Below are 17,376 nucleotides of genomic sequence, written 5' to 3'. Positions count from 1 at the left end.
GATATAGAAAGCCAAAATAAATTTATTACCACAAAAGATATTGAAAAAGTAATTAAAGATCTAATATTGAAATATGGACTGGGTACAAATGGGTTTACAAGTGAGTTTTATCTAACTGATAATTCCGATGTTATTTAAACTATTTAAGATGATTTTAAAAATATGGAAAGCTCTCCTTTGCTAACATAGATTTGATGTCAAAACCCAATATAGAGGGCTTCCCTGGTGGTGCAGTGGTTGAGAGTCCGCCTGCCAATGTGGGGGACGCGGGTTCGTGCCCCGGTCTGGGAGGATCCCGCGTGCCGCGGAGCTGCTGGGCCCATGAGCCACGTCCGCTGGGCCTGTGTGTCTAGAGCCTGTGCTCCGCAATGGGAGAGGCCGCAGCAGTGAGAGGCCCACGTACCGCAAAAAAAAAAAAAAAAACCCAATACAGAAATAAGACCAAAAATACATCTACAGACTTACAAGCTCAGATGCAGAAACTCTAAGTACAATGTTAGCAAAGAAAATCCGACAATGTTTCAAGAGTATAATATAGTACGACCAAGTAGGATTTATTTCAAGATTGCAAGATATTTCAATATGAGGAAAGCTATCAACATGATCTGTTACATTGGCAAACTAAAGGAGAAAAAAATATATGATCATAACAGTAGTTGCTCACAGAGTATTTGAAGATACAACAGCTATTACTAATAAAACCTTGGAAAGTTGAGACAGAAAGCAATTACCTACAACATAATAAAGTCTATTTACCAAACCCAACAGCAATTATCCTCAGCAGTGAAACACAAAACCAGTTTCAATTAAAATAAGACCCTTGTAGAGGAGCTGCTATCACTATTAATATTTAATATTATCTTAGAGGTTCTAGAGAAAGCAATAAGATAATAAAATAAATCATATAACCATTAGGAGGAAAAGATAAAGATTTGACTATCTTCCTAGAAATTGAAGAGATTCCAGTAAAAAAAAAACAAACATAAAAATTGCTACTGAAATTGGTGTAAAACTTTGGTAAGGTGACTGGATAGAAGGTAAATATACAAAAATCAGTTGAACTCCTATCCAGTAATAAGTATCTGGTATTGGAAATAGGAAGACATATTTAGGGATAAACTATATAAAAAAAGTATATGATCTATAATAAGCAAATTATAAATTATTATTAAAAGCATTAAAACAAGATCTGAAAAAAATGGAAAGACCACATTCTTCAGTGGAGAGATCTAATTATAAAACGTCAGTGCTCCCAGATTTTACATATACTGTGTTTAAAACACAATTCCAAAAACCCTCACAGAATTTTTTAACTTGTTTAAATAAATCTTTAAGTTACATAAAAGAATAAATGACCCCCAAATTGCAAGAAAAGTATTAAAAAGGATAATAATGTTACCTGTATTACTAGATATCAAGGCTTACCCTCAGTCACTTTATTCTCTTCGGTGTGCCAAAGGTATAGAAAAAGTCAGATAAGTGGAATAGAATAAGTAATCCAGAAATAGATCTTGGTATATAGAAGAATTTAATAGTGTATGATAAATGTAATGAGTAGTTTAATTCTGTTGAAAAAGCGTAGATTACTTAATATAGAGTACAACCGTAACTGGCTTTTCAACGAGAGAAAAATAGAAGTTGACTTCCAACATACATTATTCATAAAAGTAAATTCCAGATGGATTAAGGATTTAAATGTAAACTTAAAAAAAAATTCTTGCAAGAAAATCTACACCATTCATGCATAATCTAGGAGTTTTTAACTTAAAATCACAAGTCCAAAAGCCATAAAAGAAAATATATTATCAAAACCTTTAAAACTAAAAAAAATTTAAACTTTGCATATGACAAAGAAACTTAAATAGACCAATGACAGATTTGGGAAAAAAACATTTGTAATGAATGTAGAGGCCAAAGTTAATACACACAGAGCACTTATGAACCGACAAGACAAAGGTAACCCAATAGATAAATGGGCAAAGGATAGGAATAGGTGATTTGCAGATGAGCCACCAAATGGCTCAACATATGAAGCATACGAAAACGTGCTCAAAATCACGAATAAAATGGGAAATTAAAAAGTTACACTCATTAATCTGATAGAAAATGCGAGGAGCTATATACCTACTGCTGTAAAATAAAGGGTACTTTTTATATTGCTGCTATATACTGCTGCTAAAAATGTGGTGTTTGGTCTTTTTGGGAAAACTTGTTCAGCCACCACTGGGATCTTGAGGGATATTCCCCATGTCTTCCTCATCAGGATCATTGAGATTGCCCAACCAGAAGTGCATTTTTAATAGCTTTCCCATCTTCTCACATCATCTTCCCTTTCAGGGTATTGTAATATGGAGAAATGATTATATATTATTTTCTGAATGTTTTGTACTCTGCCTTCCCTTAGAGGTAAGCTAAGCCTTCCCTGCCTCTGCTATTACAACCTACAATATTATAAAGATACTTTCTCCAAGATTCTTATCACTTCCAGTCGGCCAATTTTTCTTTGATGGTCAGAACTGATTACAGAGTGGCTGGACCACTCATTGTGTCCTCTACCTCCTGGGAGATTAAACTGTTGGGCAAGTCAAAAGCAACAGTTGGAAGAGATGCCTCTTTGGGGGCGTCCCTCATCTGCCGATGTCCTCCGCCAACCCTCCAAAGGTGGATGGGGATCAGGGAAGAGGAGAGGAAGAGGCCTGTGGCTGCACCAAGCGGCCTGGCTTTCCTGCTGCCCTCGCCACCCCTCCCGCAGGTCTCTGGTTAATTGCTGTGACATATCGACGGGCACTCTCTGAGGAAAGAGCCGGCGAGCTGGCCCACAGCATCCCAGCTCAGCAATCATCGCTGATTAAAAACTAGTTACAGAGCAATGAAGATGGAATCTTGCATTAACCAAATGACCCTGTCCATGGCCAAACCCACATAGATGGCAGTGATTATGAGAGCATCACTTACAACGTCTGCAAACGTTAATGGCTATTTGAATATCCGGGAGATTTACGGGGTAGTGACAGCGTTTGGCTGGTTGGAACTCCAGCTCTGCTTGCTACCTGTGTGTTTATGGGTTCCTGCGGACTCACAGCCTAGTCAGAGTGGCCTAGCTCTGCTGAGCTTTTAGGTGGGTCTGCTCTGAATACTCTGGCTTGTGTAAGGTTGCAACTTATCATATTGCCAATTTTCAGAGAATCTGAATTAGCTCAGCTACACTTAATGCTGAAACTATCCTGAGCATAATTTAAGGTGCTTTGAAGTCTTGCACTAATCAGAGTCATGGCTATGAATATCAGAACTTGAAACTGAAGAAGTATGAAAGTGCCCATAAAAGAATTAGGTGAGGGGGATTATGGAAAACAGTGCATGTGGCTATTTCTGTGCGAGCGCAGGAATGACTGTGTGTGTCAGGGGGCTGTGGAAACGTGGGCTCATGGGAAGTCTAACTCCGCTAAGGTTGACACGGCCACGGTCAACATGGGACACTATGAAAAGTCAGCCTTTCTCCCGAGCTCCTGCCCTCTCCCACACCGGCCCAGGAACATTGGGTCTTTGCCAGTTTAGGTCTCAGTTGTGCAGATGAGGAGTGAAGGGAAAACTGTCCTGCCCAGGAAAGGACCGAGAGCCCAAGACAGGATCTCCTTCAACAGATAAAAGAAAAATGAACAGATGTGTAAGGTGAGGGGTGGGGAGGAGAAAGACCAGAGCCCACAAGAGCTGGGTTTAGAAGGAGAAAGGAGGGCTTCCCTGATGCCTCAGTGGTTAAGAATCCACCTGCCAATGCAGGGGACACGGGTTCGAGCCCTGGTCCGGGAAGATCCCACATGCCGTGGAGCAACTAAGCCCGTGGGCCACAACTACTGAGACCACGTGCCTAGAGCCCGTGCTCCACAACAAGAGAAGCCACCACAATGAGAAGCCCGCGCACCGCAACAGAGAGTAGCCCCCACTCGCCGCAACCAGAGAAAAGCCTGCGCGCAACAATGAAAACCCAATGGAGCCAAAAATAAATAAATAAATAAAATTTATTTAGGAGAAAGGAGAGAGCCATGATTGTGGTTGTGAGGTGTGTGCATGCATGTGTGAGTGTTTGCACATGTGTGTAAGGAATGGGACAACAGCACCCCCCTCGTTTGGTTGCTATAAGATCTAAGAAGCCCGCCATGCACTCTCTCTTTCTCTCTCTCGAAAATTTAAATAGAATCATCATTTGGAATTTTTTGAAACACTTCTGGAGGGATTTAAATTGCCTTTTGATAAGTTTTGACTGTGGGTATTTCCTTGAATACACCCTCTGAGTGGAAATAGGGGCAAGAATTCAGGAGCAAGAAGGTCTGGCTTTTTAAGGGCTTTAAAGCTGTGCCATTTAGGGCCAGAGACCCTCCTGTTCGTGCCCCCAGAGGGGATGCCCAGCAGCAGGGTCACACAGATGGTGCAGGGCCAGCCTGGGAATTCAGCCCGAGAGCTACTTGAGCTCATCACCTCTGCCCTCACCTCTCACTAACCCAGACACGGGAGGAAATGAAGATGCTCCATTGCTGGGGCAGGAACAGGATGATGGGGCAGCTCCTGCGGCCCTAAGGACCGAGAAATGAATTGCTCCAGGTCTGAGTCGTAAGGGCAGCTGCATTTACCTCCGTTTGGCATCCTCTTTTCCTCCACAGGAGCCAGGCCTGGGAAGTGAGACTGTGTATCCAAGCTGGGGCTAGAGCTGTAAGGCAGCCCGTGTGGGGATCTGGGGGCAGGTGACAGCTAAGGGCTCCATTACCAAAGGACCCAGTGGTCCCAGCTCTGGGGATTGCAGGCCAAAGTGAATTTCTTTCTTTACCAGAGCCCAAATCCTACCCCTGCCCCTAACCCTAACACCTATCCGCGGTCTGAGCACGTGTTGGAGGACTTCAGGGCCCACAGTGTGTACCAGTCTCTGCTGCAGATTGGAGACCTGCGCCCGATGCCCTCCCCATGCTGAACTCTCACTTGTGCTACTGCAATAGCCACCGGTGTCCTCCCCTGTCTCACCCACCCCTCTATAGCTGCCAGAGTAGCTATACCCTGCAACACTATAAGCCTGACTGTGTCACTGCCCCTCAAACATTTATTGCCCCCCACCCATGCCCTCCAAGAGGTTCTCAGTGTTGGCATTTGGGAAATTTGTGGGATATCTTGGTGGTCACAATGTTGGGAGGACACTGCTGACACATAGAGAACAGGGCCAGAGCTGTGGATGCCACGATGTGTAGGACAATCCCGCATGCGGATGACTTGTCCTGGGTCCCACACAATGTGGGTGTGGCCTCGAAGAGTCCACCAGGATATCCATGTAAATGAGAAACCAATCTATAATTATCTGGGTCTTTCGTTTACTTTTGTTTGACAATCAGCTCAAAGTATGTTTTGCACAATTTCAATACACCACTTCGGCAGGAAGGCAACTACCATGCAGAGGAGAGCAAGCTTTGCTTCATTCAGAACTTTACCAAGTGATTCACCAATTCAGAGGATCAAGTCATCGATGGCCATGGCCCTCAGTCAGTCTGCACTTACAGCGTCACATTCACGGGGACTCTGCTCGTGTCAGAGCATCTGACCACTTCATTACATCCTCTGCCATACTCATCCCCAAATGTTTCCATATAAAAATACATTATTTATTATAAATCACTTACCTTACACTTACCTCTCCTTTATAAATTGAGCATTTTATTGAAGGTTTTTGAAAGCATATATGTACATAATTGTATTATTTGAAGACTTTCTTTCAGGCTAAAGGAGGCAATTTTTTATATAAGGGGGGTGGTCTAGGTGTGGAACAACTTTCTTTCACCAACAATTGCAGAAAGGACCATATCTAAAAGAAGCAAAGGATGTGTATAAATGGGTAAATTCAGTAAGTCTGGTGAATTGGTCATTCGATGAGATGGTTATGGGGTTATGAAGATGAGTTACTGTAAGGCCTTCCTGGCAAGTGAGGGAATCAAGATCTCTCTGGAGGAGTTCAACTAGAAATGGGAGGTGGGCAGAGAGACGCATCATTTAGCCATGAAAGCAGAGACCCAAAGAGAGTCTCGGGGCCACAGTTCACCTCGTGGGGAGAGGAAGTCTTACACTACAAACTTCAAGCGTTGCAGCCACGGGCAGGGCATCTGCAAGGTGGCAGCAGGTACAGGGCTCTGAGCCCACGGATTTCTAGGATTCTCATCCTGCAGAGACGGGCGCGCCAGCCTCTCCTAGCTGTCACAGTTAAACATTTGCTCCCACCAGCCCGCCTTGCTCTGATGGAACAAGTGCCAAGCAACCTTCTGGTTATAATCTGGCCTCCCAGGTAGTCCTGGATGATGTCAATGGGCTGGCCCTCTGGAACTGTCCCTCTATTTGAGTGCTCGGTGTGTGAGCAGAGAAAGGTCCGTTCAGGGTGCTGGCGACGCCAGGTGAGCAGCCCTGCGAGACCAGGATGGGAGTAAATTCCGCAAGGCAATGCCTGCCTCACTGCAAGCCCTGCCCACCGCCACCCTCGGGTGTCCTCTCATTGAGGGCAGTGCTCATTTCTACCCCTGCATGCAGGTTACACGTCCGTTTCCCTCCCAGCCTCCAGGCAAGTTCCACAACTTATTTGAGTTTGTGTCCCAACACCTGGAAACCCGCAAGGGTGCAGCCCTGCTGGGAACAGTTCAGAACACGTGGTAGGCCCTAAGTAAAATGTGTGGAGTGGATGGATGGATGGACCATCTGGCCGTTTAGCCCACTCGTAGAGATGGAGCTCAGGCCCGCTGCTCTGAAGCATCTCCTGCTGCCTTCAGGGCCCTCTGATGGCTTTCATGCCTGCGACCCTCTGTTGGTTCTGAACAGTTGGGAGAATCTTTGAAACTGTCCTGTCCTATATCCTGTACCACGTGGGCTTTAGAACCAGCCACTCCTGGGTCTAAAGCCAGTTTTGTGACCTTGGGCAAGTTACTTAACCTCCCAGCACCCCCTTAGCTGCTCCTTCTGTGAAATGGAAATCATGCCACCAACTATATCAGAACCAGGGTAGGCTTTCTATAGCCCACAGGCTTTGGTGTAAATAGTTTTCAGACCCTTCCAGTGAATGGAAACAAACTCTTCCTGCCCCACTGCACCCTCTCCTCCACCCCAACTCCTGACCCGGGGCCCTTTGAGCTGGGCTCCTGCAAAGAATCAAAGGGCTCCTTTATTTGTCTCTCCCCATCCCCCCTCCCAGGAGCCTCCAAGGTGAGCCAACTTGGCCTCGGAGCCTGTCTTCTGTTCAAGATGGCGGGCGGGGAGCTGGCACCTCCATCTGGCGCACGAAGCGGACGTGAGCTCCGCACGAAGGAGATCCATCCCTGCAGCCCTGCTCTCCCTCCCCGCCCCACGCGCACAGCATCTGGCTTCCAGGGGAATCAAGTGACAGCCAGGCTCCAGGGAACCGATGGCGAGACCAATTCTGTGGAGTGATCCATAGTGACAGAGAAGCCTTACAGCCTGGAAGCCCAGCAGGGGGCCAGTTAACCCATAGAGGGACAGACAGTCTGGGGGGAAGTGGCCTGATCCTTTGCTCTGATGGGCACTGACTATTGTCTCTTAATTTCCTGCTCCCGTTCGCCTTCTGGAAGCTGCGAATGACCTCTAACGTTGTCATTCTGCCCACAGGGCATTCCGTCCACTCAGGGCCTCCCTTTACCTTGGCACCTAATGGTCTCCATTCTGCCCACCTGCCCATCAGCCCACTCCTCCCAGCTAACTCCTTACACTCTCCCAGTCACCCAGTGCAGGGCCTGGTCTGTGTCCTGTGGCTCAGGTTGCTCCCTCCGCCTGCAACAGCCTCTCTCTGCAGTGTCCTCCTCCACCTGACTCACCCCTCCTCAGCCCTCTCTCCACTCAGCTCTAAGTGCTGGCCCCCAGGAAGCCTTCTAGGAGGAGTGGATGGAGTCCCCCTCTCCTGGGTTCCCACAGCCCCTGTGCTCCCTTCTGCAACAGCAGTGAGCCCATGTGTCTTCTATTTCTGAGTCTCAAGCTCTAGCACAGAGCCTGGTCACTTTCTATCGATACCTTTTAAAAACTCTGCTTGGGGGCTTCCCCTTCCCCGGTGGCGCAGTGGTTGAGAGTCCGCCTGCCGATGCAGGGGACATGGGTTCGTGCCCCGGTCCGGGAAGATCCCACGTGCCGCGGAGCGGCTGGGCCCGTGAGCCATGGCCGCTGAGCCTGCACGTCCAGAGCCTGTGCTCCGCAACGGGAGACGCCACAACAGTGAGAGGCCCGCGTACCACAAAAAAACAAACAAACAAACAAAAAAAACTCTGCTTGGGACTCCCCTGGAGGTCCAGTGGTTAAGACTCCTCGCTCCCACTGCATGGGGCACGGGTTCGATCCCTGGTCAGGAAACTAAGATCCAACATGCCTCGCAGAGCAGCCAAATAAATAAATTCTTTACATAAATAAATAAATCCAAAAAACCACTCTATTGTTCAGTAGGTGCGCCACAAATACATGTTGAATTGAACTGAATTTGGTAGAAGGTTCATATTTTTTCCCAAACAAATCTCACCAGATTAAGATTACACTGGAATTTATATATTGGTAAATCATGCCTATGCAGTTTGCTTTTTTCCCCTTTTTTGGGGTAACAGTCTTATTGAGACATAATTCATACACCATCCAATTCACCCATTTAATTTAAAGCATATAATTCAATGGTTTTTTAGCGTCTTCACAGAGTTGTGCAATGATCACCACGATCAATTTTAGAACATTTTGACCACCCCAAAAAGAGACCTCACACCCATTAGCAGTCACTTCCACCTACCCCCCCTCCCTCCATCCCCCGGCTACCACTAATCTATTTTGTGTCTCTCTATATTTGTCTATTCCGGACATTTCCTATAAACCGAATCATACAATATACGGTCTTTTGTGACTGGCTTCTTCCACTTAGCATAATGTTTTCCAAGTCCATTCACATTATAATGCGTGTCAGTACTGCATTCGTTTTTATTGCCAAATGGTATTCCATTGTATGGATGCACCACATTTTATTTTATCCACTCATCCAATGATGGACATCTGGGTTGTGTCCACTTTTGAGCTATTATGAACAGCTTTCTTTTTTTGAATGTTAAAGATATCTTTTTACTCTTAAAATAATTTCAAACTCACAAAGATAGGGCTTCCCTGGTGGCGCAGTGGTTGAGAGTCCGCCTGCCGATGCAGGGGACACGGGTTCGTGCCCCGGTCCGGAAGGATCCCACATGCCGCGGAGCAGCTGGGCCCGTGAGCCATGGCCTCTGAGCCTGAGCGTCCGGAGCCTGTGCTCCGCAACGGGAGAGGCCACAACAGTGAGAGGCCCACGTACCGCCAAAAAAAAAAAAAAAATTCACAAAGATATTTTGCAAGAATAGTATGAAGAACTTTTTCCCTTTAACCACATGAGAATGAGTGGCTGACATCATGTCCCGTCACCACTAGCAATCCCCCTGTACTTCCCAGGGAAGTACACATACATAATCACATACAACCATTGAATTAGGAGATTAACATCAATTCATTTCTACCAGACAATCCAAGTTTTACCAATAATGTCCTTTATTGCAAAAGATGAATCTAGAATTACACATGGCCTGTGTCATGTTTCACTGGTCTCCGTCATGACCTTGACACTTTCAAAGATTATGGGCAAGTTCTTTTGCAGAGTCCCTCAATTTGGGTTTTCCGACGTTCCTTCATGATTGGTTTTAGGTGATGTCTTTTAAGAAGAATTTCACCTTAAGTAGCACTATGTTTTCTAGTGTATTCTATCAGGTGGCACACAATTTCTATTTGTCCTGTTACCAAGACAAATACTAGCTTTGATCACTTGACTGGGTTGGGACTGCCATGTTATTCCACAGTAAACTTACTCTTTTTTTTTTTTTAATATTACTTATTTATTTTTGGCTGCACCAGGTCTTAGTTGTGGCACACAGGATCTTAGTTGCGGCATGCAAACTCTTAGTTGCGGCATGCATGCGGGATCTAATTCCCTGAGCAGGGATCGAACCCCGGTCCCCAGCACTGGGAGCACAGAGACTTACCCACTGGACCACCAGGGAAGTCCCTAAACTTACTCTTTTTTCTTTGTAATTAACTACTTGGGGTGGGAGGTACTTTGAGACTATGTACATATCCATTCCACATCAAACTTTCACTCACTAAGTTTGGCATCAGCTAATGCTTCTTGGCTGAGTTAATTGTCACTATGAAGGTAGCCAAATGGTGATTTTCTAATCCCTTCTCTCCTTCTATATTTATTAGTTGGTATTCTACTCTACAGGAAATTTATTTATATCGGTATAGATTCAGGGGTTCCTATCTAAAGGTTATAACTAGTTATTATTTACTTTTATACTTCCATTTATATCCCACTGAACAGTTAGCTGCGTGGAAAACTGGGAGACGTAATATTTTGCTGAAAATTTTGGAGTTCCATTACCAAGGAAAGCAGTACAGATTGAAATACTGGGGGACCCGTCCCTGCCACATCCTCCAAATAATACGGCATCATATAATCCAAGCATTTCTGCCAGCAAATTTTTCACCCTGATAATACTGTTTAAAGTTTGGGATGAAACCCAGTGGCTAACCAGGAATACAGGCAGACACAATATGGGAAAGGAACCTACACTTTGCCTATGGAAAAAATCTGAATTTTTACATAGTCAAATCTATCTTTTATGAATTCTGCCTGTGTTCCTATACTTGAGATACACGTTCACCTTTTTTTCTGTAGTTCTTTTCTATATTATGTTTTTTTCTTTTACACCCACAATTTTTGTTGAATAGTACCAGGGAACTACTGTTATTTTTTTTCCAAATTGCCAGTCAGGGTCAGACATGGGACAGATGGCATTGCATAGAGTACCCGTAAGACCAAGATTATCCAGAACAATTTCAAGTCTTTGTCAATATTGGTTGAGCACTTGGTACCAACCAGGCCTTCTGCCAGGATTGCAGGACATGACGATAGAGACCCAGTGCTTGCTCTTAAGAGGCAATCAAATAACAGAGACAAATCATAAGCAAATCGGTACCATCCATTGCAATCAGTGCTGCTGGAGACAGGGTGGAGGGAGGAGTGGACAAGGAAGCTTCACAAAGGAGGTGACAAGTGTGTTGAATTGGGAAAGACCAGTGGGTACTTTCCAAGTAGACAAGTGCGGGGAGGGCATTTCAGGGCAAGTGGCTTAAACTCTCTGGTGTCTTCATCTAGAAAAACCCGAGGGTAATGCCTCCTTCATGGGCTCATTGGAATTCAGGGATGGGACCTTGTGCTGGGTTTGTTGGGCAGCTGGGGACCAACATGAGGGGCACTGTTTCCCTTCCCTGGCAGGAGATACCAGCATCGCTGGTTAAATGCCTCCTCTATCCTTTGTTCTCTGAACCTGGGGAAGTCAGATTCCCAAGCATCATAAGGCTTCGTGGAGGAAGAGGGCTAAGAGGGAGTCGAATAAAGACCCCATATACCTGGGTAGCAGTGAGGGGTCAGAGTGTCCCTGGCGTTTATTTGGTCACCTTCACAGTTTCCACCAGAGGCCAACCCAGCCTCTTGCTGCAAAGCTGAGTTTGGGGTGGAGACCCAGATGGCAGAGCTGTGGAGCCCACGTGGCTACTTCACTGTGACTTCGGGCACATCATGTCCACTCCTTTGAGAACTGAGTCTTCTAAGCCCTGGGACACCCAGAGCATTCCCTGTGTCCCTGAGCCAGTCCAAGGGTGAAGACAGGGAAAGGGGGATATCTACCTGGAGGCTGTCCCGCTGCCCAAATGAAGTCTGCGCGCCAGCTCCCAGGGCAGGTCCTCGGCCAGCAGTTGCCACCGTGCGGGGACGCGTGTTGCTATAATAAGATGTGTTTATTTGAATACGAAGGTCAGGGAGTTAAGTAGTTGGTATTCCAGTCATATAAAGTCGTTTGCACAGTGTCACTACTAATAAAAGGGGGTTTTGACTAATCTAGTTGCTCTTCCTAAATAGACTCTGCTCAAGAAACTCATCAAAGCAGCAAAGTAATCTTTGAGGTTATTAATCTCTTCTGCTTCACAGCTGGGGCAAATTTACTTGCTTGAATTAGCATGTAATAAACTTATAATAAAGCTGCCAGAGCCCCAGCTTGGTAGAGAGCGGCTCCGTGTAATGGGTAGTTACACCGAGGAAATGAGGCGCTGGTCCCAAGGCTGCCCCTGCTGGTCTGGTGAGGCTTGGGGGCTGTCCCCAGAGGCCATGCAGAGAGGGGACTGCCAGGCATGGGAGACCCCAAGGGTGGAAGAGAGCCTTGTGGATTGGTAGGGCCGCCTTCCTCATCTCTGCGTCTCCTCATTTCATGAGTGAGGAAACTGAGGCTGGGAGAGAGGAAGGATGTGTCTGAAGTCACGTAGGCGGTGACGGGCAGAACCTAGGTGACGATCCAGGTGGGGCCTGTGGCTTCCCACCCTCCCCGCATTCTTGGCCATCCTCACCGTCAAGGGCTTCCCACCCCTGTTCTGCTACAGACCTCTGTCCATGTCCTCCCTTCCCTTTCATCTGCCCCTCTTCCTGAGTCTTCCCTGCACTGCAGCCCTACCAAGACCTGCTGGCCTTCCCGACTTCTCCATTTCCCAAGGGAATGCTGTCCCCCTGTCCCATCTGGGAGCCATCTGGACACCCAGGCACAGCCAGGAAAAACTCGGTCTCGCTGGTAACTGATCTACGAACACACGGAGAGTCCACGGGAGGGTGCCACGGTCTCCTTCCTGAGCCCTGGGGCCTGGGGGGAGCCTCACACGGGGGCCTGAGAGTCTGCTGCTTCTCCCTTCCCTCTTTCCTTTCTTCCCTCTGCCTTCCCCTAGGAAACCAGCTACATGTGGTCTTTGCTCCTTGAGGTTGAAGCTGGGGAGATGTTCTCCTGAATCCCACGGGAGTGGGAGAGGCTGGGGGACCCTCATGTTCTTAGAGGGGAGCAGCTAGGAGACAACCACCTTTCTGGGCCAGCACTGACCACCTTGCATAGCACTACTTTGATGGATTGTATCAAAAACAACCTACCCCATGCATGAGGGTGGGGAAAAAGGAGGAGAGTAGAGAGGACAGGCAGCACCACTCTACCACGTACATAGTCGAGCTCCTCATTCCAACCCTTCATCCTCATCCGCATCCTCATCACCCCCATCCCCCATCCCCTCATCTTCTCATCCCCATCCCCTCTCCCCTCATGCCCACCCCCATCCTCTTATCCTTTTCCTTACAGTCTTTGGGGGAGAATGGGAAGAAGCAGGAGAAGAGAGGCTTCCTAGAGTTCCCTCAGGCCCAGGACCCTGAGTCTTCCCTTCAGATACTTCCAAGAGGTTGACCTAAGTGACAGTCCTCCAGCAAAGCCCACACCTGCAACTTTCCCAAAGTCTTAGTCATTTCGCTCAAGCAACGGATAATAGAAATACGAGGAGTGATCACTGGGAGTCTTGAACCTCTAAGAGACTGAGGGCCACATGTCTAGGCCCGGTCCCTTTTCCTGTGACTTGCCTCAGGTCACACGGCTGCTGAGCTCAGGGCCGACACTAACACCCCAGAGGTTTCGGATCCTTCTCTGGGGACTTTTTCCACTCCACCAAGATGCCTTATGTGGTGAGAGTCCCCTCCTTGCTGACGTATTCACTGACCTATGTCCTGAGACCTGGATGACTCCCTAGTTTTCCAAATCATTGACTCAAGTCTCCTCAAAACTTCTTCTCATCCAATCTCCTCCCACCCCGTCACCCCCACTCCTCATACGTGGCAGTGTAGGACATGTCTTTTCTTAGAACTTTTTTTTTTTTTTTTGCGGTACGCGGGCCTCTCACTGTTGTGGCCTCTCCCATTGCGGAGCACAGGCTCCGGACGCGCAGGCGCAGCGGCCATGGCTCACGGGCCCAGCCGCTCCGCACCATGTGGGATCTTCCCGGACCGGGGCACAAACCCGTGTCCCCTGCATCGGCAGGCGGACTCCCAACCACTGCACCACCAGGAAAGCCCACATTGTGTAGTTTTAAGGTGTACAATGTGTTGATTTGATACACTTGTATATGGCAGTATGATAACCACCGTAGTGCTGGTTAACACTTCCATCATGTCACATAATTAAGATTTTTCTTTTGTGGTGAGAACATTTAAGGTCTACTCTCTTAGCAGCTTCCAAGTAAGTATATAGTACAATATTGTTAACTATAATCACCATGTTGTACATTAGATCCCCAGAACTTATTCATCTTCTAACTGAAAGATTGTGCTCTTTGACCAACATGTCCCCATTTCCACCAACACCTGATAAAGAAGATGTGAGATACATATATTATATATATGGAGATAGATAGATAGATAGATAGACAGATACATATAATATTCAGACATAAGAAAGAAGGAAATCCTGCCATTTGCAACAACATGGATGGATCTTGAAGGCATTATGCTAAGTGAAACAAGTCAGACAGAGAAAGACAAATACTGTGTGATATCACATATGCAGAATTTTAAAAAGCCAAACCTGTAGGAACAGAGAGTAAAATATCAGCCCTTTCTTGATGGAGTTGCCAAGGGCGGGGCCTAGCCTAGCTGTCAGAGGTGTCGGCCTTGAGGGAGGTGGAATCACAGAAAGGCATACACTTACCCTAAGGTGATAAAATCCAAAGCTAGAGAGGCCTCCAATTATTTTTCATCTCCCCAAGCTTTCTCTGGAAACCTCTGTGAGATTTTTGTTATCCTTTGAAAATTTCCTTTGAAATTCTTCTGGCAAAAGAATTTTGGCAATGAACAGGAAAAGGATGGAGTCTGCCTTCACAAGACCTAGTTAATATTTAAACTGGTCTTCGTGGAGGATCAAATCAGTAGGACGAGGGGAGACTCCAGTCGGGAAGCTTGAAGACATGTAAAATATATTACCCACAACCCAAAGGACTCTGAGCTTCACCGGGGGCGAGAGAATCTGCCACCCAGAGCAGATGGTGTGATGGGACTGGTTGGTAGGGAGAAAGCAGAACATCTCAACTTTCTATTTTGCTCCTATCATGGAGGAGGGTATTCAGACCCAAAAGGTCTGACAAACGCAGTTAAGAGAGAATTGACCCATTCCTGGAATTCTGTGCAAAGAAAGTAATCAGAAATGGAGAAAAGGGTGTGTGTGCAAAGACGTTCAGTTCAGCGGTGTTTAATGAAAAACTGAAAACGAGTGGATTCCGGAGGACGGAGTAGACTATCTAAGCACCTAGGGAGCATCTAACCTACGGACTCTTACAAGGTCATCAAAACCCCTCCAGAGCTTGTAAAATCCTGGAAAATGCATGCTGACACACGTTAAGTAAAAAACAAAACAGGGCTTCCCTGGTGGCGCAGTGGTTGAGAGTCCGCCTGCCGATGCAGGGGACACGGGTTCGTGCCCCGGTCCGGGAGGATCCCACATGCCGCGGAGCGGCTGGGCTCGTGAGCCATGGCCGCTGAGCCTGTGCGTCCGGAAAAAAAAAAAAAGTAAAAATAATAATAATAATAGGACTCAAACCTGCTTACACAGTCCACGTTTTCTATTATGAGTATGTTCTACTTTTTCACGTATTACCTTTACATTAGAAAAACTGTCATATATTTCAGAATATTTATAAGATATATTTGAACTATATTATCATATATTTACAACTAACTAAAACAGACTATGCCTAGAAAATGGGAAGAGAGTACACTAAATTGTAAACCAGGTGATGTCTTGGAGGTGGATATTTTCCCAATGTTCTAACAAAGAATATGCATTTATGATATTATATTGGAAAAAATCTAAACATTTTTATTTCAAGAAATAAAAAGTGGGGGAGAGGGAGAAAAAGAAAGGAAGGAAGGAAGGGAGAGAAAGAAAGGAGAAAGAATGAAAAAAAGAAAAGAAAGAGAGGAAGGGAGGGAGGGAGGGGGAGGGGAGAGGAGGTAAGAGAAAACTGGACCCGACCTGTGTAAAGCCAGAGTGGCTCTGGTCTCTCAGGAGGCTCAGATCTCTAGACACATTGTTCCTTGACAAGAGCCTCAGGTTCAAGTACAGAACCCCAGCAGGCGTTTTGAGGGATTGTAGAGTGAAGAAATTCCTTACTATGGAGAGTCAGCCCATGTCCTGATTTTTCGAACAAAACAAAACATTAAATGCCAGTAACAACAGGCTGGCAAGTCGGATAACAATCCCTGGCAAATTCCTAAGTGTGAGGACTCACAGAAAAGGCAGCAACAATCCCTAGGAGCCGGCGTGAGTTCACCAAAGATGAGGCACGCCCGACTGAATTCCTATTCTGAGGGGACAAGGACCGGGGCCAGGGGTGCCACGGACAAAGGGCATGGTGTGGTGACTCAAGGAAGACATCCGTCAAAGCCTCTGAGGTCCTGAACAAGAAGGCTGAGTGTGGCCTGCCTGCCGGCAAGGGCGCTGCACAAACAGCTCTGGGGCCCTGGTGCCAGCCGGCAGACATCTCCAACAATACCCCAAGGCTCAGCCCTTGACCTTGTCCGCCTCAGTCCCTTCCTCAGCAACTTGGATGAAGCAGAACAGAAAATGCGCTTATCAAATTTGCAGTTGACACAAAGCCAGAGGGATTGTTAATAGAAAGAATGGCAGAATCAAGATTCAAAAATATCTTGACAGGTTGAAATAATGGGCTGAAAACATGTAAAAGGGATAAATGTAAATTCCTGCATTTAGGTTTAAAAAAAATAAAGGTTTCATAAACATCAGATGTGAGAAACAGGGCTTAAAAGCAGAAAAGACAGCTAGGTAGGGGCCAGCATAGCATGGTTAGTGGTCAGGTCAAGCGAAGGAAGAAAGAAAAGAAAATAGCCTTTACTGGTGTACCAGGAACTGTACTAAACGCTTTAAATGCTCGCATACCATTTCTATGGGGCAGGCACTATCCCATTTAACAGATGAGGAAACTGAGGATTCGTAATGTTATTAAGTGATTGAATGGTTCATATCAAGCCATTAAGTGATTCATAGTAAGCTGCTGGAAATAAGCTACAAAGTGATGGAGACAGAGTTTGAATTCAGGTCTTCCTATCTCCAGAGCTAATGCTTTATCCTTTCCCTGCCCCAGGGGGTAAATCTTGATTAATCTAAACTAATCACAGATTCCTTTCTCCCTATCAGTTTTGGTTTTGAAACTGGGGGCGTTTTTGGTAAAGTTTTCCTCTCTTTTTTTTGGGCCATGCCATGTGGCTTGTGGGATCCTACTTCCCCGACCAGGGATTGAACCCGGGCCCCCTGCAGTGGAAGCGGGGAGTCTTAACCACTGGACTGCCAGGGAATTCCCAAGTTTTCCTCTTTCTTAAAAAGAATCCCTAGAAATAGCTGCTCCTGTCCCTCTTCAGCCTCTTAGAGTTGTTAGCAT

The sequence above is a fragment of the Mesoplodon bidens genome, assembly GCF_964165515.1.
Source record: "Mesoplodon bidens genome assembly, chromosome: 19".
NCBI classification, from domain to species: Eukaryota; Metazoa; Chordata; class Mammalia; order Artiodactyla; family Ziphiidae; genus Mesoplodon; species Mesoplodon bidens.
Note: the sequence above shows the minus strand (reverse complement) of the source record.